This window comes from Aotus nancymaae, unplaced genomic scaffold (assembly GCF_030222135.1).
Source record: "Aotus nancymaae isolate 86718 unplaced genomic scaffold, 86718_ANA_hifiasm-v0.15.2.pri h1tg000059l, whole genome shotgun sequence".
Taxonomy (NCBI): Eukaryota; Metazoa; Chordata; class Mammalia; order Primates; family Aotidae; genus Aotus; species Aotus nancymaae.
This window is the reverse complement of record NW_026988473.1, coordinates 47,281,620-47,309,415: the sequence shown is the minus strand read 5'-3', so window position 1 is coordinate 47,309,415 and position 27,796 is coordinate 47,281,620. Positions and strand designations below refer to the sequence as shown.

General features: G+C 43.3%; 1 protein-coding gene across 6 annotated transcripts in view; it reads left to right on the top strand.

The window, feature by feature from the left end:
• Nucleotides 1-758: 758 nt before the first annotated feature.
• Nucleotides 759-27,796, top strand: part of TEAD1 (TEA domain transcription factor 1) — a 270,375-nt gene continuing 243,337 nt past the window's right edge. For 4 of the 6 annotated variants that reach the window (XM_012456635.3, XM_064365163.1, XM_064365162.1 and 1 more), the window contains exon 1: nucleotides 1,429-1,565. The gene's annotated coding sequence lies outside the window, so the exon portion shown is untranslated. Of the gene's footprint in view, nucleotides 779-1,394; nucleotides 1,566-27,796 lie in introns of those variants that run through there. The other 2 variants (XM_021675161.2, XM_012456636.3) reach the window with 2 other exon arrangements.

Below are 27,796 nucleotides of genomic sequence, written 5' to 3'. Positions count from 1 at the left end.
CCGCCCCCTGGAAGGAACCCAGGCTTCCAGAGTTCTTCGCGCGAGCGCAAGGACTTCCAAGCCGCGCTGCTCCCGTCCGCCCCGCCCCGCCCCGGCTCGGGACAAAGCCCGGAGCCCGCTTCGGGAGACGGAGGGCGGCTCCCGCGCGCGCTGTGCTCCCCCGTGGGCGCGAGACTCCGCCCAGCTGCCGAGAGCCCGCGCCCCAACGGCGAAGCTGCCGCGCCGAGCCCGCCCCGATTCCCCATGACGTCACCGGCGGCGGCAGGCCCCGCCTCCGGCCCCGGGCGGCAGGCCGCATGACGTCACCGAGGCCCCACCCCTCCGGAGCGAGTTCGGTCCTGGCGTTCATTTCATTCCTGTCCTCATTCCGAACATTCTTAGCATCGCTCGCGCCGCGCCGCGCCGCCCGAGCCGAGCCGAGCCTCTGCTGCCGCCGTCGCGGCCCCGCCGCCCGCCGCGGGCGCCCACCAAGCACTTTGCAGACTCTCTTCCACCCTGCGGGCCATTCCGCGCGGCGGGGCCCGGGCCCGGGGCGGCCGAGTCCAGGGACAGGCCATGCAGTGACGCCCCCCCACCCCTCCACCTTTGCCCGGAGCGCGGGCAACAGCCCAGCGCGCCCAGCCGGCCCCGGGGCAGGAGCGGTGCTAGGCAGGGGTGGGGTGGCCGGGCCCGGGGACCGGGAGCCGGGGAGGGAGCCGGGCACCGAGCAGAGGGCGGGGAAGCGGCGCCGAAGTTTGCCTTGGACTCGCCGGGCGCTGCGGCGGCTCCCTGGGCCGAGGTAAGTTGGCGCGCGGGGCGGATGCCGGGGTGCGGGGGGCGCGCGGGGGGCGCACGGGGCGGCGGGCGGCGGGGGGCCGGCGGCGCGTCCCGCGCGGGCGGCTCTTTCTTTGCGGGCTCTGCTTTGTGTGCGGCGGCGGGCGGGCACGCGGAGGGCCGCGGCCGGGCCCCCGCACCCGCCTCCCCGCGCCCCCTGCGAGGTGAGCGGCCGGGCGCTGCCGCGCGACTTGCCAGGACGCCAAGTTGGGCCGCGCGCTGGGAGCCCGCGCGGCAACAGGCGGCCCCCGGCGGCGGCCTTGGAGGCGCCCGGCCGGCTGCGCCGCGCCCCCCGCGCGCCCCCTCTCCCGCCGCCTGCACGCGCACACACGAACACACCCTCGGGCGCCTTGCACGGGGTGCGCCGTGGAGCTAGAAGTTCGGAGTGAGCGCGGGCGGGCAGAGCTGCCGCCTCGGAGCCCGGAGCCGGCCCGGACCCTCCCCTGCTTTCGCCACTGCCTCCCGGCGCCAGGGACCCCCGAGGCGGGCCCAGGTCTGCGCCAACTTGTGCCGCTGGCGGGGGGTTCGCTCCTTCGTCCCCAAAATGAAAAAGGGCACGGTCGTCTTTGCAGCTTCTCCAGGACTGTTGCTGCCGCCGCCGCCGCCGCCGCCGCCGCCGCTGCTGCTTCATTGCACATTCAAGTGGAAAATTTTCAGGAGTCAGCAGAAACATTGTGTCCAAAAAAGACTGAGTCGCAGTTACCACCAAACCCAGGAGGAGACTCTCCCTGGAAAACTTCCCTTCCCTTTCGGTAGGAAATACTGGGGGATTTGTTTGTTTATTGGAAGAGAAATGATCCCCAGGAGGGGAGAAAATCTGGGTACATTTCTAGTCTTTGTTCGTAACAGCAACACTTGTTTTCAAAAGTCCAGAAGCCCGCTTTAAAGAAAGTTCAACTTCTATGACTTTTCTTTTTTTTTTGAAAAATAACGTTTGTATTAAAAAAAAAAAAATCAAAGCAATATTTTTAATGAGTCGAAAACAATGAGGGCTGACACCTCCTTTATCTTCTCATGAAAATAAATGAAATCCAGATCAGAATTTTGTTTGCTTTTAAATTCTCTTTTTTTAAAAAAAGATTTATTTAAAGTTGGTTAGTGTCACTATATAAAAATATTTATGAAACAGTGAAATACCAGCTACCAGCGTTTCTCAGGAGGCTTGTTAACTTCTTAGAAGCAAGTGGCTTCCTGTGATTTGCAGAAATGAAAATTGACCTCAGTGAGCCCTGGAAACTTAGAGACAGATGATGTTCCAGGAGCAGGGAATGAAAAAAGGCCATGTTTAAAAACAGTACCTTGGAAGGAGCCCAGGTCTTGGGACAGAAAGGTCTGTTAAGCCTGCCACATTTCAAAATAGTAAAAAGGAGTATTAAAAACACTACACGTATTGCAAAGGAGCAGAACACTGTCAGTTCACAACCACAGGTTTCTTTCTCCCCACCTGCCACCTTGATTGTTTTTGGAAGTTCAGGTGGTCTGATGGCTTGGGGTGCGCTGGGTGCCTGTAGTGGTTACCTGAGTAGACAAATTCCTCCCTTCGGGGAGATATGATCCACTGTGGTGTTGTAGCCGGGAGTGGGCTCCTTTCTCTGCAGGCTGCAGTGGATCTTGCTGGTGTCCTGCGGATAGGGGCTTCTCTGAGGCACAGTGTTCAGGCTATGCCTGGTGCTTCACCCTTTCACAGTTCGGTTTGTGCCCCCCTTCTGTAAACAGCAGGGTCTTTGGGCCCAAGCATATCTCAATGCTTATAAGGGCGAGACTTAAATCCAACTTCCTTACGAATATTTTCCTCTTTAGAAGGAAATAGTAGAACTAATTACAAAGTGACTCAGGAAAGACAAATGGATTCGTTGAACCTTTGTCAGTAGTGAGGTTTTGAATTGTTGAATATTTCTTGGGGAAAGGCTTATTTTTCTAATCTCACTGTTTCCATAAATGGTCACAGATATTTTTGTTTAGTGTTTCTTTGTATGTGCAACTCTGTGTTGAACTCTCAGGTTTCAGGTTTTAAACAGTTAACAATTCTTTTATTTATTGTTAGTATAAAAAATGAACTGATAAGCTATATCCATTATGGGTTCTTGCTGATTGTATCAAAGTGCCAATGTAGACTTTTATTTTTACTTTAATGGTAAATATTATTTGATCTGCAGTTTTAAGGGAATATTAGAACTTTTTTTCTTTTTAAACAAGTCTGAAACAGAACCAGTATAACACTTTGCCTTGACAATAGGAGTAAAGAAAATTATAGGAAAGAATCTTTGTGTAAATTCCTCCTCTGTGTGATCCTTTATAAAGTAATGAACTCCAGGGAACATGCCTGAGAGAGATTATTGGAGGGTTGGAGGGTTTTTTTCTTTTCTTTTCCCAAAACAAAAACCAGGACTCACCATGACATATACTTAATGAAATTTAGTTTAAAGGGGGAGGACATCCCAATTTAGTTTAAGCCAGACTGATAGGAATTTCTCACTGAGAGGCTTTTCCTTGCCTTGTGGTACAATGTGTGCCCAGGCCCCAGCAGCAAACTAATTACACATAAGGGCGGGTTTGGGAGGGCAGCCTGGGGGGAGTCAGCTTCCTCCTCCTCTTCCCATTTCCTCTCTCCCCCCACTTATACAGCAGGAATTATATATTGGTATACTCACTTGGGAGACTGGAGTCCCCTTTTATTTAGAAAAAGAACAAATAAGTCATAAGGAAAAAAATGTTCGAGTTTTTTTTTCCCCTGCTTAAGCTCCAGCAGTTTATAAGCAATTTTGTGTTTTGTTGGTTCTCACAATACAGAGCAGCAATTCTGAGGGCATTTCTTAACAGGAACATTTGGGAAGAATATACTTGTATCACTGGTGTTTAGATCATATTTGTCATTACGTTTTCAGCAGAAAAGTATGTAATATGAGCAGTTTAAAGCATGTAGATCCCAAATGTTAGATAGACTTTTGAAGAAATGAGCTGTGCCATTAACAGTATTTTAAGGTTGGTTGCTTCAGAAATGGATTGATCTTTCATACATGGTGGTCATACAAGAAGAGCCTGGGCATTTGGGGATTACTGTTCTCTCTAATCTCATGTGTTATGTGTTAATTGTGAGCATAATTATGCTGCTTACAAATGAAAATTGTGGTGTCTTATCATTCAAAAGGTTGGTGCAAATAACTGTGTGTGAGATCTGGTGGACCTAAAAATGACCATATTACATACAGACAGTAGGTGGGTAATACTTTTAAGCTCTGTTTTAGGCACGTTTTCTTGTACCTAGTAAGGAGACTGTGAAAGGGAAAATTAAATAAATAAATATGAAAGCCGTATTTAGAGGTTGAATCTGTTTAGTGATAAAACTTTAGGATCTGTGTTCTCCAAAGATTGAAAAATGTGGCCAAAACAAGTGTCCAGATTTCTCTGTAGAACTGCAAGAAAATCCAAGCAAACCTTTTTGTTGTTCAGCGTTAGCATTGCAGCTTCCCCTTTGGAGTTCAGTGACTGGAACTGCAAACTGCTAGTCCAACTTCTGAACTCAGGCAGAAATGTATATTGTAAGTTTATTCCCCTTGAACAAACCTGGGTTGTGCTGCTGGGCTACTTGGGGACTGATTGATGGCTGACACAATCTCTTATAGCTGCATGGTGCTTTTTCTTATTTAATAATAAGGCATAGATTACCTTGTGGTATTAATATTTAAGTTGCATCTAGAGTTGAGTGTTTGAACCACATCAGTGATATATTTTCTTTCATATTCATAAAAGTGATAAAATCAGGTAATTCAAGTCTATCCTAAGTACTTCATATTTCAGGATTGAGCTTTTTGACAGACACCTTATTTAGACCTTGTTGTACTGCAATTACTGTGTACATCTGAAATCAGGGAAGTTCTGGGGCTTCCCTCTTGGGATAGTTTGCGGAATGCTAGTATATTTGGATCTAAATATTTGGAATGTTTTTCTGTGTGTTTTTATTTTGTTTTATTTCAAAGCTGTGGACTCTTGAGTGTCCTCAGTCTGTAAGATTCTCGTTATGAGCTTGGTGAATATTTGAATTTGAAATAGGAATTTGACCATTTTTTCAAATTCATACCAGTTTTGTAGTAGTACAGAATAGGATAATTTTGAAATATGTATTTTATTTTAGTCAAAGCAAAAATGGGATGCCCTGATGGGTGAGTTTTTCAGGATTATGTTTCTTAAAAGGGTAGGTTACTCTTAGCTTTTAAATTCTCTTTTGGTCCACTGACTTTTTGCATAGTTGAGAGGATTCTTGAAAAAATAATTTCCAGTAGTCCAGGAGTCTTGGCTAACTGTGAAACTCACTGGCTTCTTTTCTGATTGGATAATGGTGGCAGTGGTGGTGGGGAAGTAGGGGTTGGGTTCTCGTAAAAAGCTGTATTTTTTCTACCTTTGTGGCAGGTCAAGGGAACGCTGTGTTGTACTCGCTGCACCCACTTCCCCCCCTTGTTTGAAACTGGTCTTTACTGTCCTAATGCAATGCTTTCTACCCCTTTTCATGATTCACATTTGTTTGGAAGGCTCTGTCCTAGGATTTCATTAACAGTTTTAATTTGAAGGCATGGGACCCTGGAAAATGGGTTTAAAAGAAAAAGCTGGCTTATTGATGAGCGAGTTAAGCATCCGTCATTTCTAGTGGGGAATTCTGGTTGCTTTTAGGCATCTGACAGGTTTAGATGTATGTGTAAAGTAACTGAAACACTCTTGACTGGGAATATACAACACTGTTGTTCTTACTGATACATAAACTGAAAAACTGCCGCTAATGGTGGGAAATGTTAATTATGTGTGAACATATTGAACTTATATTCTCTGGCATGAACTTTTCTTTAAAAAAAAAATGCATCAACTGTGCTGCTTTTTTTTTTTTTTTAAATAGGCACAGCTTTCTAATTATCATAATTCAGTTCAGCTCTGCTCTTGGATGGTGTTCAAGTGCAATCTCAATTTAACTTGAAAGGGGATTTTTTTTTTTAAACTTGGAATGTTTAAGAAAATTTGAAAAGTTCATCCAAGAATGTTGTCTCCTTAGGTGTGAGTAAATCTAGGGGAATGAAATGAGTGCCTTTCTGTAACAGGTCAATAGATCTGAATGTTAAGAAAGAGACTGTTTTTTTTGCTTTGCTCTATATCCAGGTATTTTTGTATAACTTTATGCTACACACCGCTGAGTTCTCTTTGAAAACCAGTGCTTTTCTAATATATAGTAAACTATATAAATTAATATTTTATTACCATTTGCAAAGATAGCAAAGTCTTTTAAGAGAGTAGAAACAAGTACAGAATTGTTATGAATTTGACAGAAATCACTGTTAAATCTTTTATACCAACCAAGCCTTTAGAAGGTAATTGCTTTATCTGCCCCTTCTTTACTCTGTGACTTGATGGCATTTTGTGAAGGGAGTCACCTTTGACAGAGTTCATCCCAGTGTCTGTATCCCTTAATAATTCTCTGACTTTAATAGCTTTTCAAAGAAAAAAAACTAAAGCCCAAGTGCTGAATCCTCCGGGAATCGATTTTAATTGTAAGAAAGAACAACTTAGATGGGCCTTCTGACTTTTGTCCAGTCTGACTCCTTCTGCTGAAATGCAGAGAACCCGCGGAAACCAAATGACTTCATTTGCTCTGGCACTTAAGAACCGAATTCACTTCCGTGGTGGTGAAATAAAAGGAGCCAAGTGTTTTAAATAGCCACTCCCCGAGGCCCGCCCGCCCGAGCCTGTTGAGAAAAGCGCATTGTCTGCTTGCAGCTCTAGCTGGGAGCCTGCCTGCCTCGCCCTCCCCCACCAGGCAGCTCCATTTCTGAAGTTGACGTCTGGTTTTCTCTCTGTTCACCTGATCTATCCCCATACACGTGCTCACATGCGGTGTGCATGCATGCATTCTGCAGGTAACAGGGATTTGTGACATTAAGTATGTGTGTGTTTCAAATCCCTACTGGGATAGGGGGAGGCACAGAGTTAATGGCACAAAATAAAATGTAAACACAGTAGCTGCCCCACATGCCGCCGCTGCTGGGTTTCTGTCCGATGGTGCTTTCTGGGTAGGCGTGCCTATTGTTATGGCAGCAACAGGCGGCAGAACTTGGGGCACCATATGGCGGATGTGGGCCTCAGATAAGCTGTCTGGTAATTTAGCTTATCAATAGCATTTTGATATGCTTCATTTTCAGATCACCCATTACTGTGGCTGGGGGTGTCTTGGGGGCTAACTGATTCTGAAACCATTGTGAACGGATGCTTCCTTTGGTGGAATCTCTTTCAATCCTTTTTCCCTGGCTGCCTTTTCATCTCAAAGCCTTTGAGAGACAATGCTGGTTAGAGTTAGAAAGAGCTCCATTAGCAGAAGGAACCATCAGCCCCATCTTGAAATCCGGGCACTTAGAAGGTCTTGTGTATTGTCATTGAGAGAAAAACAGAAAACAGTTAGTAGCATTTCATATTATCTGAGCCAAGAAATTCTCTTAATTCAAAGTTGCTTTTGCTTTAAATATTGAAGAGGTAAGTTTGATACTGTTTTTTAATTTTGATGAAAGATTTCTAGTTTTGTTATGCATTCAGAATACTTCCGTAATTTCCTTTCACCTTTAGATTTTACCTTAGCCGTAAAGTGCAAAAATTATTACCATTTATATAACTTGAAATCAAGGAATGTGCCATTTGTAATTCGGAGACAAGAAGCAGCTTCCTTCATGCCTAGAAATTGTGAAAGTGGAAAATGCTTCCAGAACACCACTCAAGTGTCCAGTGAAGCTGAAGCAAAACTAAAATCTCCCCTACTGATGAATTGGCAGGGGAACTCTTGCCTCAGCTGGAACCAGCTCAGGGATTCTGCACTTAGTAGGTGGCTCAGTGGAAGTGTGATCGTATGCATGACCATGTGCACCACCCCTGTCACCCTCATTCAGCAAATACTTGTGTCCCTGAGACTGTCTGCCTGTCTCCTGTCTTCCCCTGCCTGCATGTTCTCACGCACCTTTCCAGGCCTTGCACCTTTTCTTACATTTTGCCTTTTGGGTTTGTAATACATGTAAATGTAATCTATTTACATGGCTAATTCAGGATGATTCTGACTAGAACGCAAGTCAGCCTCTTTCTGTTCCTGCTCCAGGAAGCTTCTGCCACATCAGTGGTTCCCACCTTAGCATGTGCACTGCAGCCCCTATGGAGCTTTTACAGCCTGGGCACCACCACCCGTGGAGGCTTAGGTGGTTGTGGTAGGTGCGGTGTGTCTGTATTTCTGAAAGGCCCCATCATAGCATCTGCTTCTGGCTTGGAACCATTGCTCTAGGTATTCTAATTTTTATCTGCAGATAGAATCAGGTTAAATTTGGCCATTTCTTCTAACTCTGAATGTGATTTTTCTCCCTCTATATTTGTGAGGCACAGTGTACCTAGGAACACAGGCTGAATCTTTACAGAATTCACTAAGATGTTCTTCATTGGTTTTAAAGATAAGCCTGCACAAAACTAAGGTCTCACCTTCTATTCAGGGGAAGCAATAAAGTGAACCAGAACTCCCTTCTCTGTGCTTGGCATTCATCTGTTACCCCTTGGGAGTGTAATTGTTTCCAGATGTGATTGTAGAGGTGTGCGTCACACCTACTGGCGAGGGGCTTGAGAATGGACTTCTCTCTGACTGCTTGCAGAGGTTTTGCTTTCTGAGTGGCAGGGATGCTCCTAGAGGTCCTTGGGTGGTATGCCTGGTGTTGGAAAATGAGGGGATAGGAAGGATGATCCTGATGGCTTTCTGGAGATGAACTGTGGATAAACCACCATGCTTTTCATTCTTTCCTTCTTTTTCTCTTTCCTTGACCTTGGGCACTTTGGAATCCAGATGCTCCTGGTTTTCATGGAGCTGCTACCTGCCACTGAACATGTAAACATTTATGGGTGCTACTGTGTGCCATGGATTTAGTGATTAGGAAAGGTGGCCAATGAACAGTGATTGGTAAAATTCCCCTGCCCAGCAAAGTTTAGCAAGGAAAGCAGGCATGTACAGAGGTCATTGCAATCCAGTGGGGAAGTTGTATGTATGGTATTTTGCGAATTCCAAGGAGCACATTTTTAACATACTTGAACATTTTTGAAATTGGGACATGTTTGACAATCATGGCTGGCCAGGTGGTGGTCATGACTCTTGATGTTGCATACACTCACCAAAGCCTGTAGAGCGAATGCAGTGGAGAGAAAGAAAATCCCGCAGTCAGTAGTGAGCATTCTTAAGAATACCCTTGTTGTTAAAGAGGGTGATATTGTATGTACACTGGTCACTCTGAAAAGTTACTTTTGTTATATGTTACCCAATTTATTTAGCTTATGTTTTCCTTTTTATGTATGCACAAGATTGATAAAGGTAAAAGGTTGGTTTTTTTTTTTTTTTCCCCCCCGAGGCAGAGTTTCTCTCTTACTGCCCAGGCTGGAGTACTACGGCGTGATCTCAGCTCACAGCAACCTCCGCCTCCTGGGTTCAAGCGATTCTGCTGCCTCAGCCTCCCAAGTAGCTGGGGTCACAGGCATGTGCCACCACGCCTGGCTAAGTTTTGTATTTTTAGTAGAGATGGCATTTCTCCATGTTGGTCAGGCTGGTCTTGAACTCCTGACCTCAGGTGATGCAACCGCTGTGGCCTCCCAAAGTGTTGGGATTACAGGCGTGAGCCACCACGCCCTGCTAAAAAGTTTCAATATGTATAAAATAGTATTTCTAAGTGATAAGCATTGTAACATCATTTGTTTCACAATAGTACGTCTCAAATAAAATCCTGCTGCATTGTACTATCAGTGGTGTCTTAGGATTACTGAAATGTTGAAACAACGTTTGCATCTCTAGTCCTAAGGATCTGGGAGTTGCATGTTATTGATGGTCGTTGCCTTGAGGGTTGCTTTGAGGGAGTCGGGTTTTTTACACTTTTATATATTTTTAGGAGTATAGATTTCCGTAGGTAACATCAGAATAAAGGGGAAACAAACTCAGTGGGGTAAGCGCCCATGATACATCCAAAGAGCTGTGTTGCCCTGTGGTAGGAACCAATGAACGCTTTGCAGAGGAAGGGATGTTGGAGTTGGGCTTTGAAGGAACAGGGGGATTTTTTCCAGATGCCATTTTGGGGAGTGAGTTGGGACTAAGTGGTTAGAAAATAAGTAAACCCGTTAAATACTCTCCTGGCTAGTGAACTTAACCTTCACATGTTGATAAGGTTTGTTGCCAGTAAGGGGCTACTACAGATTTGAAACTTGGCTATGAAGAATTGAACAGAATAAGAGGGAGCGGGGAACTGACTGACATACACAGTGGACTGTTTCCTGATTTTGGTTTGGATGAAGGAGACAGGATAATCTGGGTTCAAAACACAGATTTGGAGTTGGACACACCTTGGCTAAGCTACTTGCTAGTGTGGCATTGGACAAATTTTACTTCTCTGCAAGCCTCAGTGCCCCCGTCTATAAATTTCAATTGTATGTCTGCCGTATACCCGACACATGGTATGGTAAATGCTCAGTAAATAGCAACTTCTAATGTTATGTTGCATAACAGATCTTTAAGGATTTTCTGCCAAGTCACCCTGAACAGTGACCCTTCAGGAACACCCAAGGCTGAGGCATTTGCTTAAAAGAGCCAGATTCCTGGTCTCAGGCAAACAGATTGAAATCTAGGAGAGGCTGAGGGAAGCCCATAAAGTCCTTGACCATTAATCGCTTTGAACCACACTTCCCTTATTCATAAAGTGGAGGAAATCCATCAGTAAATACATAATATTTGAGGTCATTCGCTACCCAGTACGAATTAAATGGAAATGCTTCAAAAACTGGATGGCATGGTGCAACTTCATTTGTCTAAAAGAAAAACTTCTTAGGTTCCTTCTTGAAAGTCATACTCCTTGGCCTGGCGTGGTGGCTCACACCTGTAATCCCAGCACTTTGGGAGGCCGAAGTGGGTGGATCATGAGGTCAGGAGTTCAAGACCAGCTTGGCCAAGATGGTGAAACCCTGTCTCCACTAAAAATACAAAAATTAGCCAGGCCTGGTGGTGGGTGCCTTTAATCCCAACTACTTGGGAGGCTGAAGCAGAGAATTGCCTGAATACGGGAGGCAGAGGTTGCAGTGAGCTGAGTGCTACTGCACTCCAGCCTGGGCTACAGAGCGAGACTCTGTCTCAAAAAAAAAAAGGAAATCATACTCCTAACTCTGGGTTGAGTTGTAAAAGTTCTTTCGTAAATAGTTGAATGGAACTCATCTTTTCATAGCAAAACAATGCTTGCTTAGGGCCTTCTGGTAAAACCACTGCATAATCCTCCCTGGGGTGCTGAGGGCATCCGGCTTCAGGTGCAGAGAAGAAAGGTACTTTTGCTGCCCTTATTGCACCTCTTAATACCTACTTAGGGCTAGCTGCTTAACTTCTTTGTGTCCACAGTTTCCCCATCTGGAAAATAGGGATGATGTTATCTCTACTTGGAAGAATTGGAGTAAAGTTTAGATTAGGTAAGTGCGAGATCGGTGCGCTAGAGCTGCAGGTCCGGCTGCTGTTAAAACCCAGGCCGTTCCGTTTTTCCCAGTACTCCAAGCTCCAGAATTAAATCTTTGCCCCTCTCCTACGACTCACTTCCTCTGGGCCTTAAATATGACTCAAAACAGTAATTCACACTCCTATGAATGAATGATTGCCCATCGGTTTAGTCAGTGTATTTGCATATTTAAGAGGATGTGTGTGAACTCCAGTTCAGTGTCCAATTCCAGTGCAGTGTTGAACTCCAGTTCAGTGTCTAACTCCAGGTACTTCCTGGATAGATGAACTGAGTTCCTTCTGGAAGCTGGCGATAGAACCTTGTGTTTTCAAAGTTAGCTTCCTTAAGCTGGTCCAGCTCTGCTCACATTCCCAGCTACACTTCAGGGTGTGTCAGTGTCCCTGTGTTTTTAGATCTGGGCCACTCCCGGTGACTGGTCTGAGCAGTTAAGATTGCTTTGTGTGAGCCTGGGTCAGGGACCACCTGCATTTTATTGACATCTTTTCCTGTTGTCTCTTAAGCAGTGTATATAGAAGTGTGTGTTAATTAATCTGGTTTCCCAGTCTTTAAAAAAAAATTAAGAATTGTTGAGGGAGGAGAGTGGTCTGATTGGGGAGAGAGACTTAGAGGCAGGCAGGCTGACAGTGGATGAGGGGAGAAAAATAGATTTAAAAGCACTTATTCACAAACCTGGGAGTCTACTACAAGTACTGAATGGCATACTTTAAAAGGGTGAATTTTGTGGTATGTGAATCATATCTCATAAATAAAACCCTGAATCTGATCACCACACCGAACAGCATCTTGTCATGCCCACCATGGTATCCCCAGCACTCTGGCTGTCCTGTTTTTCAGTGGTTGAGTGATTAAAAACTGATAATCAGACATAATAAAAAGAGTTGACGTTTCTACTAGTTTGTTTTAGGGAGAAGCCAGGAAAAAACATATAGTTCCTTTCAAAGATAAACAGTAGTAGGATTTAAAAGGGAAGATTTTTTACTTTAGAAAGAATGTTTCAATAATGTGGAATGCTGTGCTCCCTAATGATAAATGCTCACCATGTTAACCCATCCTTATGGATCATACTTTTAAACAATCCAGGAACTAAGTCATAAAGGATAAAGTGGGAGATAATGAGGAGGAGACACCTGAAGGCACGGGTGGCCACAAATCAGTCGCTGAATCTGATTTGCAGATTGACTTAAGAAGGGGGAAAAAAGGAATCAGAGTCAGGTTAATGTGTATCTCAGGTTTCAGGCTCTGCTCTGCCTGGGTTTTTTCTTAGTTTTCACTTGATCTTCCTTGTTCCTGTGTCCCTTCACCAGATCTTGGCTGCCTTCCTCATGGTTACTGTTTGTGGCAGTTTTGCTCGTTTGTATTTTCTACAGGGCAGCCTTTATGGTTCTCTATGGCTGTGTACTTGTTTGCCTGGTATAGTCCTGGTTTATGTTGCTTGTCTTGGCATAATCCTTTCTCCTCTTTTACTATCAAAATGTCTCAGTTTGGATGATAAATTATATGGCTATTGTACTAATAGGAAACTGTCAAGGAAACTGGCAGACTAGACTTTAATAAGCAGAATGGAGAGCCCAGGGAAGGAGGGCTTTGTGGTGTCTGGATATTGAGCTCATAACTATTACTTTTGAAGGATTGTCCCAGGCCATTTCTGAGGCCAGAGCTACAATAGAGGGGAATTTCAGGAAACAACTTTCCCTTCAGACCTGTGCTACTGCAACCAAATTGTTTCAAACCTTGTTCTATTCTGTGGATCCATTCATAAGTACTTTTTAAAAAATAATTCTCATCATTCATAGGAATGATTCAGCATTGGTTCATTTCCTTTTAGACCAACAAAGTTTAATTTAGAAAGAAGTTTTTTTTTTCAGTTATATTCTGAAAGGTTGGTTTGTACTGTATGAAATTGGGGGATTTCAGTTATGTTTTAGAACCTGTGGTCTTGGCACTCTTGACATTCTTAGGTTTCAAACTCACTTACCTTTGTTCTTTGGGAGACTGTGTAATGATGTGCTATGATGCACCTAAGGAGATAAGCCAGAGAAAATTGGGTGGAATTTTAGAAATTTTAAAAGAAATTTTAGTAATTTTAGAACTTTGCCTAAAACCAAAAGTAATTGGAATGACACTGCTCAGTTCCTGGTGCTTCTTTTGACACCACTGTTTAGTTATTCTGTGATGTGCCTTAGGCACTGTCTTCGGACAGGAGTGGAGGTGTTCGGTCCAGTAGTGTCTTTCAGCTCTAGCTGCAACAATGGCTTCTAGACTTTGCTGTTGAGAACTCTATTAGAGAACTGTGGTTACCTTGTTGGGGCGGTTCACTGGGAGAAGGCGTTCAACGATCCTCTGAGTGCTGGGGTCTTGGTCTCTCCACTTCCAGCTGGTGTGGAAGGAAGTCCTCCTTGGAAATCCTCTGCTATGGCTCTTCCTGTGACCTTAGGTAAGTCACTTGAAAATCTTTGGTTTCTCTTTCTGAGAAGATGATGCTGTACTGCCTCTGGCCCTCTAGCTGTTTTTGTGCTGTGCTTTTGATTAAAGAGAAAATGTGTGAGCCCTTAGGCAGAAAGGTCTTGGAGAACTGTTATCTTATCATACCATCCATAACCCTCAGACTCCTCTCTTAAAGCCAGGTTTTGCAGAGGAGGAGCAGTACTGCAGAGTTCACTTTTAGTTGTGCTAATTCTTGGACCTCTGTGGGAGACTTTGGATAGGAAGGGAAGGCTGACAGGCCACTTTTCTGTCTTATAAGATTTCCAGTTGTAGTTGAAGAAGGTGAAGCAGGAGCCACGGTGGCTCAGGCCAGTTGTGCTTGAGGAGGCTACGTGTTCGAGGCCAGCCTGGGCAACATAAAAACCTCTCACTCGTTAACAAAAAGAAGGTGAAGCTCAGAGAAGTTGAGTGACCTACCTGACATTACACAGATATACTTTGAAACCAGTTCTTTATCTTTGTGACTTCACAGCTGTCAGGCTAACAAAGGACTGCACATCAAATTCACCTATCAGGTTTTCCTGTGACATTTGAATGGAGTTAACATAGGTTGTGACATTGAAACAAAGGTAGGCTTCTCATTTAGTGCATTTGCCCCAGAAAAATGAGGACACAATACTTTTGTTTTCTTGGTGGCCCATTTTACTCCCTCTTCCATACAAACATATGGAAGGTCTTGAAAAGTTGGGTGTGTCTCAGTTGAGCCTTTCGGAGGTTACTTGTGCTACCCTGTTCACCTTTCCCCTGTGGTTTTAGTCCTCCAGGACTGTGGGGACCAGTACCCCTCACCCCGATGACTGGTTATACTCACCATTGAGAGAGAAAGGGCAGGACTCCTTGGGGCTCGGCTAATCCAAATTTCTCTCTAGGTGGGTTTGGGGGTAGTGGGGACTGCTGTAGTTTGGAAGCTTGGAACTGGACCTGCCAGTTTATCTGGTTTTGCTTTGGAATGTGCTGTGTTGGCAGGCAGGCAGAATAAGTTAGCCCCCTTCACCACCCTGAAGGCCTGGATATGGAAATAGCCTCATGCTGGGGGATAGGGTTTAGGCAGATGACCTTGACTTCACTTTTTGATAATGGGAGTGCTTGGGAACCTGCTGAGATGGGGTGAATTTGTCTCCTCTCACCCAGATGACCAGCTTAGCCCCATGATAGGTGATGGGGCAGCAGGCAGAAGAGAGTTAGCTGTGCTTGCCCAGAGTCCTTCATAATGAGGCCTCTGAAAAAAGACACTGGGGCTTTGAAATGGGGTTGTTTACAGGGTTGATACCCATCTCTTTGACACCTTGGTTGGTTTTTGGTGGGAGGGAGTGGGCTGGTTAATAGGATCTTTTCCTCCTATATATCTACCTATTTCTGGTGTCTCTCAGCTAAAAGGTGTGTGCTCACTGATTGCCAGTTTTTAGGACTCTGTGCCCATGTCTTCCCCTCTTCTCAACTCACTTACACCTTCTTAGTCTTCCTGCATTTCTTAAATTCTTCCTGGGTACTTCTGTTGGGTGTTCTGGTGTTGCCCTAACTGCGCAGTTCTCACTAGTGCTTGGTGTATTTAGCAGAGTAGCCTGAAAGCATAGCTTTGAGGTCAGATCCTGGTTGCAGCCCCAGTTCTGCCTGTTGGCTGTGTGATTCTGAGTAAGTGATTAACTCTCTCTGGGCTTCTTGTTTCCTCCTCTGCAAAGTGGAGAAAATAATAGTACTTCTCCACATATGAGTTTAAATGAAATATAGCGAATGACCCACTGCCAGCCTCTCTGTTGGTTCCCCGAACTCACTGAGAAGTGTCCTGCTTCCTCTGCTCTTCAGTTCTCAGATCAAGGTCCTGAGATTTTCCTCCCAACTAACACGGGCTGGTCTGACAGGGGGTCATTTATTTGCCTTTTCATTTTCCTCCTTCAGGTTTAGCTTTGCCCCACAGCTTCCCCTCTTGCTGGATTTCCAGCTTTTTTTTTTTTTTTTTTTTTTAATTTTCAGGCAATTTCCCTTTTGTTTCACATTTTCTTTTGTTTCTCCCGCCTCCCTGGAAAACACACATCCACCCTTCCCCCTCCACTTTTCACCCCGTCTCCTCTGCTCTTATCACTTTAAGATCTCAGAGACTCTACCCCTGCAGTTGACTACGTTTCACCAAAAATGGTCATCAGAAAAGCACCACTTCTGCTCTCTTTCACACTGGATTGAACTGTTGGCTTATAGAGTTCCCAGCACTCTTAGCAGTTGTTACTATTTTGGAATAACATAACTCATTCTCATCCTCATTATGCGAATGAACTTCTGGAATGACATGCAATTCCTTCACTTGACTTATCTGTTTGACCTTGGTCAACCTCTTTATCCTTCTGAACCCCAGTTTCCTAACCTGTGAAATGGACATAGTTCTGCCTTCCTTATGGGTTATAGTGTAGGTTCTGTGAGGATGAGCACAGTGCTGCCTCGTAGAGACGTAGCTCCTAAATGTCAGCTGCTGCTGCTAATTATTATAACTACCAATATCCAGCAGCTGTGAAGTAGAGTACCAGGTACCTCTTCCATAGCATCTGTCTTTCTTTTTAAAGGAGGGGGTCAGGAGCAGAATCTTATTTTTATTTCAGATTTTCAGTGTCTTTGTTATGGGAAGATTTGGTACAGTAAAGGGCAATGAACCCCTGTTTACCCATTATCACCCAGCAGCAATCGTCACCTCATAGCTATTCTTGTAAACTCCTGGCTTCTCTCCTACCAGATTATTTGGAAGCAATCCTAGGTGTCATACCATTTCATCTGTAAATCACTGTTTATTTTAAAAATATGACTCTATTTTTAAAAAAACACTACAATACCATGATCATACCAGCGCTTTAATAATTTCTTAATGTCAAATATCTAGTCACCGTTCAGATTTCCTTGATTGTCTCATAAATGTTTTTTCTTAGATGGTTTGTTCAGATGAGGGTCTAAAACCAGATCAACAGGTTATATTTGGTTGCTGTATTTGTTAAAACTTATAAATCTCATCCCCGCCTTTCTCGTAATTGATTTGTTACAAAAGCCCCTGTGTTTCTCTTGTAGGCTTCCTCGTTCTGGATTTTGCAGTTGTATCTCCATGGTGCTGTATATTCTATCCTCTTATCCTCTTTATTTTCTATAAATGGGAATTTAGCTGTCGAAATTTGATGCAATTCAGGTTATTTTTATTTTTTGATGCTAAATTTCATAGCTAGTATTTTACCAGAAGGCACACATGTACAGTTGTCACTTTCTGTGATGTTAGTATTGCTGACTGATGATCTCTTCCTGTATCTATTATTTCACGTAGTTTTTGCAAGCTGGTGGTACTCTCTGATAGTCTAGTTCTCTTCAATCCATTTTTTTTTGCTAGAGGTCTCGGCCAGGCGCAGTGGCTCACGCCTGTAATCCAGCACTTTGGGAGGCTGAGGCGGGCGGATCACGAGGTCAAGAGATCGAGACCATCCTGGCCAACATGGTGAAACCCCATCTCTAGAAAAAACAAAAGAAAAAAACAGAGAGAGAGGTCTCACTTGGTCACCCAGGCTAGAGTGCAGTGGTGCTATCTTGGCTTGCTGTAGCCTTGACTTTCCAGGCTCAGGTGATCCTCTCACCTTGGCCTCCTAAATAGCTGGAACTGTCGGCGTGCCACCATACCTGGCTAGTTTTTTTGTTTTTTGTAGCGACAAAGTTTCATTGCCCAAGCTGGTCTGGAACTCTGGGCTCAAGCAATCTGCTTGCTTCCCGAAGTGCTGAGATTATAGGCATCAGCCATCCCACCCTACCCATTCCTTTTATGGAGAAACTTTCTCTTATCAACTCTATGGTTAACCTAGCATATAGTTTGTAAAGGAAAGATAGTTTTTTGATTGCATGTCATTAGGCAATCACTGATTGTAAATTACTGGATGCATTTCAGTCCTTTGCAGTTCCTCCTCTTACGCTCAAATTGTTTCATCTTCAGCCAGCAGGAATTTCTTTAGTTGGCTCCTGTGTCCTTTTGATGTGATCCTGGTAATAGGCTTTGATAGTTTCCTTGCTGTCCAGTCTCTTGTATGTTCTGGGAGTTAGAATGAACCATTTCTGCAGAGTTTGAGTTCCTTTTAATGGGAAATGGAATTTCCAGGCTGTGATGTGTGTGCTAAGTTCTCTGTTTTCTTCCTCCTCCCACTCCTTCAGTTGTATAATCTGCTCACCTTTGAAAATGGATCCCACCTGCCATGTCAACTCTAATCGTGGTAAAAGCTTTTCTTGCACACTTGCTCTTGCCTGGCCTCTTTGGCTCCCATTTGCCACTTTCATGCTTGCGCTTGTCATCTTGTCCTTCCCTCCCTTAAGAAAAAGACCAAACTGAAGAATTACCATGGATGGTTTGTGGTTTGACTTTGGCCTCCGAAGGCCAAAGCTCATGTTAATTTAGGCGTTACAGAAGTCTTTAGTCATTGCCTTCACTCATGTCTACCTGATAGTTTGTTCTGCTCCCTGTGTACATAACCAGGATGTGAGAGATTCCTTATCTTATTATCACTGTGAGCCATTCAGGCTGCAAGCTATATTTTGATGATATTGTTGGGTGCATTTATACTCATCTGTTTCAATAAATATATTAGTTGAATTAAGCTTTGTACTTCTCCAAAGCATTTAAAACAGAATGTATTTAATGCCCTAGTCATTTAAAGAATTTATCACTAGACTATTATTTTTATAAGCTTGAAAAAGTTAAAGGTCTGTAGTTTTAGGTAGATTTATGCATTGGACCCCTGGTTGTAACATAGTGGTTTTACTTCTGTGAGTCTCCGGTAGTAGGCCTGTAAGTCTAAGATGAGTGTTTTTTATTTAACAAGTCTGCTATTAAACTTATTTTTAGTATTATAATTCCTGTCTTTGCTTCTTAGAAATTGTTTTACACCCATGTTGGTGCATCAAAGACTATGCACTTAGGCCAACACTCCCCCACCCCCCAGCAAAACAGGGCTCATTTTAAAGACAAGCTGTAATGCTTTCTTTAGAGGTTCCATTCAGACCTGGAGTTTTAGCGTCACTAATACTTTTTTGTTTTGTTGGTGAAACAAAGCTGTATGCGTTCATAGTGCAGCCAACACAGTCTCACAGCAGCATGAGTGAATAGTCCTAAAATTATCATCATTCTTCACACCACTGAGAAATTAATCAGCATCTCGGCCTGGGAAATTTTGGATACACATTTAATGCCCCTCATCCACCCTCTGGGTTTTTTTTTCTTTTTAAAGCCGCAGGCTTCTTTTAATGGTTCCTCTGTATTAAGGAAAGTACAGTATTGTAGGGGTTTGTTCCCTCCCCTTTCCTCCATGGGCACTGAGAGTAGGGGGAAGAGCCCGGTAATTCACAAGGCAGGCCTCTGTGCCCCGCGGTAAACTCAGTTTCACAAAGGGAATTTTCATTATGGTCCTGTGGCTCCCTAACATAGTGGAGGCTTCAGGAGGCAAGTGGTAAAAGCTACCAAAGAAAAAGCTGGACTGGAGCCACTGACGTCATGTCAGTAAATCTGCTGGAGGAGCCCAGCCATGTAGCGCCTGCCAGCCAGCCCCTGCACTTTGGCCTGGTCAACTGTTCTTACTGCTTCCTCCACCCCCCACCCCACAGAACAGCCTGTGTTTTTTGTCTTCTTTTTCCCCTTTTCCCTCTGTGCAACCGGGCTGTGTTGAAACCTATAAAGGCTTTTGAAAACCACTCCTACTGGTCCTGTGCTTAATGTCCTGTGTGGGGAGGGTGGGGAGAACCCAGCAATCCATGAGTGAGGGAGGCTTTAAAACTTTTTTTCTAGTGGGGACTTCTTTGTGATGAATGAATCCATGGGGACATCATGGAAAGCAGCCAGAGGTCCGAGCCCCTAGTGCTTAGTACTTTTAAAGAACTTTGCTTTTAAGTCCTGGACTGTGTGCACGTGTGTGCATGAGCACAGTAAAGGAGAGAGAAGGCCAGTCAGCATATGGGTGGAAATACAGAATTTCAGCCTTCCAGCAGAGGATGATTTAAGAGAATGAGTTCCAATGTGAGTCCTTTATTACCCATTACTCATTGGTCAACTCATTCTGAACTCTCCCCGGTTTGCAACTGGAACAGTTAAATCTCAAGCTACATGCTTCTGTAAGTCCTGGATATTTAGAGTCACAACCCCAGATGGGCCTGAATTAAAATATTGCTGAGCTAAATCTATTTTTACATCTAGGGGAATGACATCTAAAAATAAACCTTATCCCACCTGTTATCCACTTTTGGGAAGTTGAAATGCTGTTAAGTCGCGGCCTGCGGATTAAGCTTTGATGACGGCTTCCCGTGTGATGCCTGCATTCCACTTTCCCTGCTGTTGGCATGATGTTTTCATTGTTTCAGTGACTGTTGTCCTCCTGTTTATTTTGCTGTGAATATTCATTTGCAAATAAGAGTGAAGCATAGATTCAGATTGGTTTTGATGTTCCTGAATCTTAGGGTCAGAAGCATATTAAAAGCAGTATCTTATCCATGAATCATGAGATGAGTCAGTTCCTGAAACCACTACAAGCCTCATAGTTCTTGGCTACAAGCAAAGGCAGGAAATCCAGGCTTCAATAACTTCCTTTCCCAGTCCTGGCTATAGCCGCGTTGGTGGTTAGGTTCTGCTGCCTGCCTTTGTAAGTGGTAGGAAGATGTATGTCTGAGGAACAAAGGCACTTGAGTCAATTTACTGAAACCGTTTATAATTTGTGGTCTTGATCTGAATGTCAGGCTGCATTGGCACACCCTGCTCTGCTGTGCGGCCCTGCACAACTCGGCCAGGAAAGGCGGCAGGCTGAGTCCAGGGAAGTGCCGCGGCAAACACATGGCAGATGTTTCAAGGGGCTTTAGTGTTCCAGTGAATCCTAAAACTTAGGGACGTGCAAGCAGACACTAGGCAGAAAGCTCTGGATTCCATATGTATCATTGAAGTATTGACTTCTTGTTTGTTCTCTGCTTGAGAGAAAAGAGAGAAAGGGGAGAGAGATGAAAGAACAAACTAACACACTCGCCAGCCTGCCAAGTTCTGGCCTGTCTCTTGCTTTTACTTGCAATTCACTTCCTTATATACAGGGTCCTTTTTTTCCCCTTTCTTTTTTTGGGTTTCTTTTGCAGTATTTCAGGCTAGTCTTTCTGACTTCAGAATCCATTTTATAACTGTTTTATTAATTATTTTAAAGAGTAAGGAGAAACATGAAATTGTCTCCCAATATTGGGTCTGATAATTTTTCTCCTTTATGAGCAGTGCCCACTTTGTATATGTACGCAAGTCAGAGCAGAGTCGGGTTGGTGTTTCTGTGTTAGGTTGGGACTCACTGTTGCTTTATGCTTTACTTGCGAATTTATGAGCTTTTTGAATCTTGAAAAAAATTAAAATTGAGTGTGACTCATTTTCATTTATCAACTCTTACCTTCTTTTTCTACGCTAATTGATGTTAGCTAGCTGTGGGATTTGAGAAAATGGGGCTGAAATGAGATCCCTTTCCCCCCTACTCTAGGTTTGTATGGAGTTATTGGAAGTTCTGATAGAAGTCTAAAAATAGCATGGGTAGACAAACCCTGTGAAAAGACACTAAGGAAGATGGAAAAAAAATTTGAGATGATGAGCAGTTAGATATCGATCCTGCCTTTTAAATTGAGCTTGTTTCCAATTCATAGCTGGTAATAGCTCAGAAAGGTCAAATTCTGTTTCAGCCTTTGTAAAGAATAAAATAAAAGCAAATGCAAAAGTTTGCCTGGCTTTTTAATCAAGTGTGGCTAATTCAGCTCACAGTCAGGCTGGCCAGTGCCATTTCGTTCTTACTTGTCATTTGTATTTTGTGTTTGGGTAATTTTCTGTTGAACTTCAGGCCTCACTAAAAGGTTCTGATAAACTGTTGAGAAAGACGGGCTCATTTTGACTTTAGAGGCTTGACTGGGAGTCATAATTTCTGGCTGTGGCTCTCCAGATTTCAGGCTGGTACAAAAACTCCTTAGTCTTAGGTGAGTTTCTTTGGAAATCACTGTGAAAATATATTACTCTTATTAACATGTAAATAGTCACTGTCTAAACTTGGAAGAGATTTTTCCTTATGTTGAGAGAGGTACAAATCCAATTATTTTTATTTGTCCTCCATTGATCTGAGAGTTAACTTCTTTTTCATGTAGATTTCAGGCTGGGATTAGAGACTGAATCTTGAATTGCTTACCGTCTCAGAGACCAAGTTGTTCGCGGCCAGGGATTGATTCATTAATTAAAATCAATGTAAATGGATTTGTAAGCCTCCTGTAACAGATTATCCTATTAGCAACCACACAGAGCACAGCCCATGATCTGTGAGGAATGTTTGTTCCCTTAGGTGAAATGGACCCAGACTGATGGACTCTTTGGGGTTACTTTATGAAAAACCGAGTGGCTTTTGTAAGGAAGGGGCCTCATTTAACCTTTACGCTGAACATATATTTCCCATAGATGGCAAATTGTTTTATTTTCTGAGCCTGCCCCAGAAGGCTTGAGTTCTGTTTGTGTGTTGTGTGAATTTCCACTGTGCTTGCGTCTCCCACATTCTTGCATTCATGCTGTTCAGGACCTTGCCATATTTTAGCCAGGTTCTGCCCCCTTTCAGGTAAGATTCCTGCTGAGAACTCTTTAAAGAAAAAAGGAGGAACCAGAAGTACATTCCTATTTGATAGCAACAAAATGCTTTTTTTCTCCAATCCAAGCAGCCAACAAGCAAGCTACAAAGAAGACAGTTGCTTGTTATTTGAGGCTCTGGCTGTACAGCTGTGCCTCCTTAGAGTGGTAAGAAGACAAGATGATACCTTTGGAAAACTTTGTGGCTTTAACAAAGGTCAGAGTTCATTCAGCAGCTGTCATTTATGTTGTGTTTTTTCGTTTGTTTTTATTTTGTAATTGTGTTGGACAGGTAGATACTTTCTGTAGTAGGAACAGCTCACCCACCTGTTCTCTGATGTTTGGATCAAAGTGGGGATATCTGAGCCAAGTTGAGTTAAACTCTGTCTCCTGCATATTTTGGGATTGAGACAGCAATCCCATTTTGTCTTTGATGCTCACACTGCAGTTCAGGGAGACCCTAACTGGGGAGTAGATGTTTGACCCATGGATATAGAGAAGTGTGGAAGAAAGTCACTTTGCAAAGAGACAAGCAAACAGTTGTGCTGAGGATGAGACGAGACACCAGGGGAATGGTCTCATTTCCGGATGGGTTTCCATTTCCTGGTTTCCATCTCTTGTGAGGGTTGGCTGCAGTTTCTGATTCAGGGGTCTTCTGATGGCGCCTTGGCCTTATAATGAACTTGTATTCCCTTACCGTTTTTTCTTACCTTAGGTTAGTGGGAGTGGGTTTCTGTTAATTGAAACCAAATGGTGTTTGGCTAACTAGTTTGTTAGGAGATATCCTCTGCGTGGTGTTCTAGGGAGGCCCCATTCAGCAAAGGCAGCTCCGTTTGGTTGCACGTGCCTTCTGCTTGGTCTGCTATGCAGGGCTGCTCCCCTCAGTAGACAGAGCTGTCCTGGACCCTGTGCTCTCCTGTGTATTGGGTTTGAGGGAACATCATTTCGGTTCTTGGACTGTGTAGCTAACAGGGGAACAAGAAGGGTTATTGCCTTCCACGCTGCCTCAGACTAGAACATTTCAGGGCTTGACTTGGGCCTCTCTGTTGCCTGGTGTGCCCTGTGGATTTAGGCTGTGTGGTGCTAGGTTCAAGCATGGCAGGTGCGGAATTTTCCCAGTTGTGCCTGGGGGCACTGAAGAGTTCTGGTTGACTGAGCACGTGGAAAGCAAGCCAGGTGTGTCATTAGGTCTGAGTGTCCTGCCTGGGTACCACCCCTTGTTTCCTCCCCTCCCATCCCTGAGCAATGTGGAAGGCATGCTCTCAGTGGCCTTTGGCAAGCACTTCCCTGTGATAAATCTGTAAAATAAAAAGTGCACAGGTGAGTACTTCCTCTGTCAGGGAATCTTCGGAAATCAGAGAATTTTTATTAGCAAATGGATTACATAGCAAATGCCTTTCTCAAGGAGATCAGTATGGTTGGGAATCCATAGGGATGGTGTCAGAACAAAAGCCTGCCCAGTAGGGGGTGTGGTGGCAGTGTCAATAAGCAGGGAAGAAATTTAGATGAGACTTGAGAATTTTAGATAAGAGTAAAAATTATTTAAGAGGATAGAGGATAGATTTTTTTGGGGAGGAAAACCCTTACATTAGCAGATGTACATAGTTGCAGTATTAGTTTTGTGGTTATCTTCTACAAATTTGAAGCTATTTTTACTTGAGGCTCAATGTAACTTGTTTTACCTGTTGTTTGTAAAGTTTAGTTTGTATATTTAGGAAGTGGAAATATGGAGACTTTGTGCTTTAAATTGAGAAGGGCATAGAGAAAGGGGGAGGATGTAGAAAGTTCTAAGAACAGGGGGCCAGGCTCAGTTGTTCACACCTGTAATCCCAGGACTTTAGGAAGCTGAGGCAGGGGATCACTTGAGGTCAGGAGTTTGAGACCAGCCTGACCAACATGGCGAGACCCTGTGTCTACTAAAAATACAAAAATTAGCCAGGCATGGTGGCATGCGCCTGTAATCCCAGCTAATTGGGAGGCTGAGGTGGGAGAATTGCTTGAACTCAGAAGGGGGAGGTTGCAGTGAGCTGAGACTACACCACTGCACTCCAGCCTAGGCAGCAGAGGGAGACTTCCATCTCAGTGGAAAATAAAAAAGTTCTCAAAACAGGGACCTGAGGGGTTTAGACTTTTATAAGTGTGTTTCTTCTGGTCATCATAGATCTAATAAAAAATAACATGTTCATATGATGCTTTAGAGTTGACAAAGCTTTTTCAGGAGGGTAACTCTTTGATCCTCACAACTTGGTTTGTGCAAGTGACGAAGCAGGGACTGGGAGGGGAGTGAAGCCGTGGCTGAAATGCTTCCTGCCATCCCTGGTCCTTCGTTGCTGTGCACGCTTGTGCTCTCTGTCTGTGGGAGGATTATGTGTTAGGACAAGGCTGGGGGAAAGGTGAAGTGGGGATGGACGAGGGAGGGAAGGTGTGGTCTGGTGATGGTAAAGGAATCTTTTAAACTACCAGAGCAGATGGCTTTCTCTGCAGCATTCAGAGCACAGGCAGAGCAGGAAGGGACTCAGATGATCTTGTCAACTGGTTTTCAGACCAGTGAATAACACTTAAAGAGGTTTTTTTTTTTTTTTTAATATTGATTCCTGCTATTCATCCTGGATCTTCTAAATCTTAATCACTCATGGTGAAGCTTGGGTGATTGAGTGCTCTGAAACTTTACCAGGTGATCCTTAGGAGGTATCTGAGTCCCACTCAATTCTAGCCCCGTGTCTCTTTAACTAGAAATGTTTTATAGAATTTAGGTGCTTGGCATGTCCTGGGAGCTTGTTAGAAATGCGTAATATGAGATCCCATCCCAGATCTGCTGAATGAGAATCTGCATTTTAATAAAATTATGGGTGATTAGGCATGCACGTTAAGTTTTGAGAAGCATTGCTATAAGATGCTTCAGGGAAACTTCAGGGAATGTAGCTGAGGTAATTTCACATACTCTTTCCAGGTTTGTTATTTGCCTTTTGACCTACCTTATATAGCTTTTTCATGCAGAAATTAATTGTAAGTTGGATTTATCAGTACTTCCTTTATAGTTTCTATGTTTTTTATTTGCATGTTAAAGACTTGCCTATTCTAAAATTACTGGAAAAAAGTCTTCCACAAAAAAATGAAATCATAGTATACTTTACATAGTTGGATATGTCTCAAATTTGTTTGGATTGGTATAAGAAGTGAGATAGGAATCCCAGTGGCTGGTCAGTTGTCTAAACATTGTTTATCTTTTCACCATTTTTTTTTTCATTGATTGCTTCATGGATCCATACACCAAATTCATATATGTTTTATTATCTACATGTTGCATTAATTACCGTTGCTCTATAATGTGTATACCTACATTTTTCTCATTACTCTTAAAGATTTTTTTCCCTAGATTTTCTCATCGGTTTATTTAATGAATTTTAGAAACTGCTTGTCTGGTTACAAAAATTCCAGAAACTTGTTTTATTTGAGTTACATTACATTTATAGATTAGTTTACCTCATTTTGTTTTTTAAATAGTTTTGCCTTTTTAAAATTTTATACACCAATAGTACATTTTTCAGTAAGTCACACCAGCCTTTGCAATGGATATTTTGAAACTTAATCTTCTGTAGGGTTTTTTGTTCAGAGAGACTTTCCACTTACTACTCTGTATCACTGCATCTTATTTCTCTCAATAAAAGAGTTTATTATCTGATTTACTTACTATCTTAGAAGCCTCACAAGGGAAGCTTCCATGTTTTTTTTGTTTTTGTTTTGTTTTCTGAGACGGAGTTTTGCTCTTGTCACCCAGGCTGGAGTGCATTGGCATGATCTCGGCTCACTGCACCCTCCACCTCCCAGGTTCAAGCGGTTCCCCTGCCTCATCCTCCTGAATAGCTGGGATTACAGGTGCCTGCCACCACACATGGCTAATTTTTTTTGTATTTTTAGTAGAGACTAAAAAGACATGTTGACCAGGCTGGTCTCAAACTCCTAACCTCAGTCCACCTGTCTCAGCCTCCCAAAGTGCTGGGATTACAGGTGTAAGCCACCATGCCCAGCCTCTGTGTCTCTTTATTTGCCAGTGTAATTGCTCAGTGTCTAGAAAATCTCTGGTATGTAGATGGTCAATACATATTTGTTGAATGAATGACATTTTGGTAACCAGAGACTCTGGCCCTGTAGTTGAAGGTTGATGACATGTCGAATTGTCTGGACTGGGATGCCAGTTTGAATTCAGCATACCTTTTGAGATGATTGTGCAGTCTTTGGGGGAGGTGTTCCTTCTCTAATGTTGAATTGAGGATGGGCCTGGGAATGTTTTGATCTTTGAGACTTGACAAAGTGGTGTGAATTCGTTGTGAAAGCGGAGACTGATGACCCAGCACAGGCGTTGCCACCCCACAAGTGTTTTGGAAAATAATGCTGTGAATCAAATCCCACCGCTTTGATTCAGCAACATCTCCCTTTAAGATCATTCTGGTATTAATTTTTCTTTTAATTAGGACAAATAAAATATTTCTGAAAAGAACTTTGAACTGTTTATAATTAGAGATCCCTTAGATAAATTAGCATCACGCATTTAAGCTCTTTTGTTTTAGGTACAAATACCCAACCTGTATGCTCCTTATGGAAAGGAGTGGACTCTTCATTCATCTTATAACTCCTAACAACTTTGGACCTTTTCTTCCATAAATAGAGATCCCTTAGATGAATTAGCATCACCCATTTAAACCCTTTTGTTTTAGGTACAAATACCCAACCTGTGTGCATTTTATGGACAGGAATAGACTCTTAATTTTTATAACTCTTAACCAGATACCCAAAAAAAGTTTAAATAATAAGAGAAACCAAATCATAAACATACAGTACATTCAAAAATTATGAATTAAAAAATGATGTTATGTTTTAGTTTCTGCTACTCTTTTAAAAGCCACACTGATCTTAGAAACTTTTTCTTCTATGATAGGAGGATTTCTAGAATTTATGCTTCTTAACGTCATTTATTTTCCTTCCCTCTGGTATGAGAACTGTGAGATATTTGGATGGAGTTGGTCAGTTATTTATAATACTGCTGCTTTTGCTTCCTAATTTATTTCAGTTTTATATTTGGTGTAAAATGAAACTCCCCTATTATTTGAGGCCTTTAATGCATCTGGTGTCAAGGGACTTGATTTTGTAGATTATAAGTAGTTCAGTTGACTGCTTCTTCAACAAAAATTATATTGGGAACAATCATAGTCGCTCCACTGCAGATTTTGTGGTCCTCTCCTTGAGCTCCCTGTGATGGTCGGTGAGAGAGATTACCTTGGAAAAGACAAAGCACAGAGTCTCCTCTGCTCTAGCACACGCCTGCCTTAGGGTTCAGATTTTGAGCAAAGCTGTAGCAGACCCC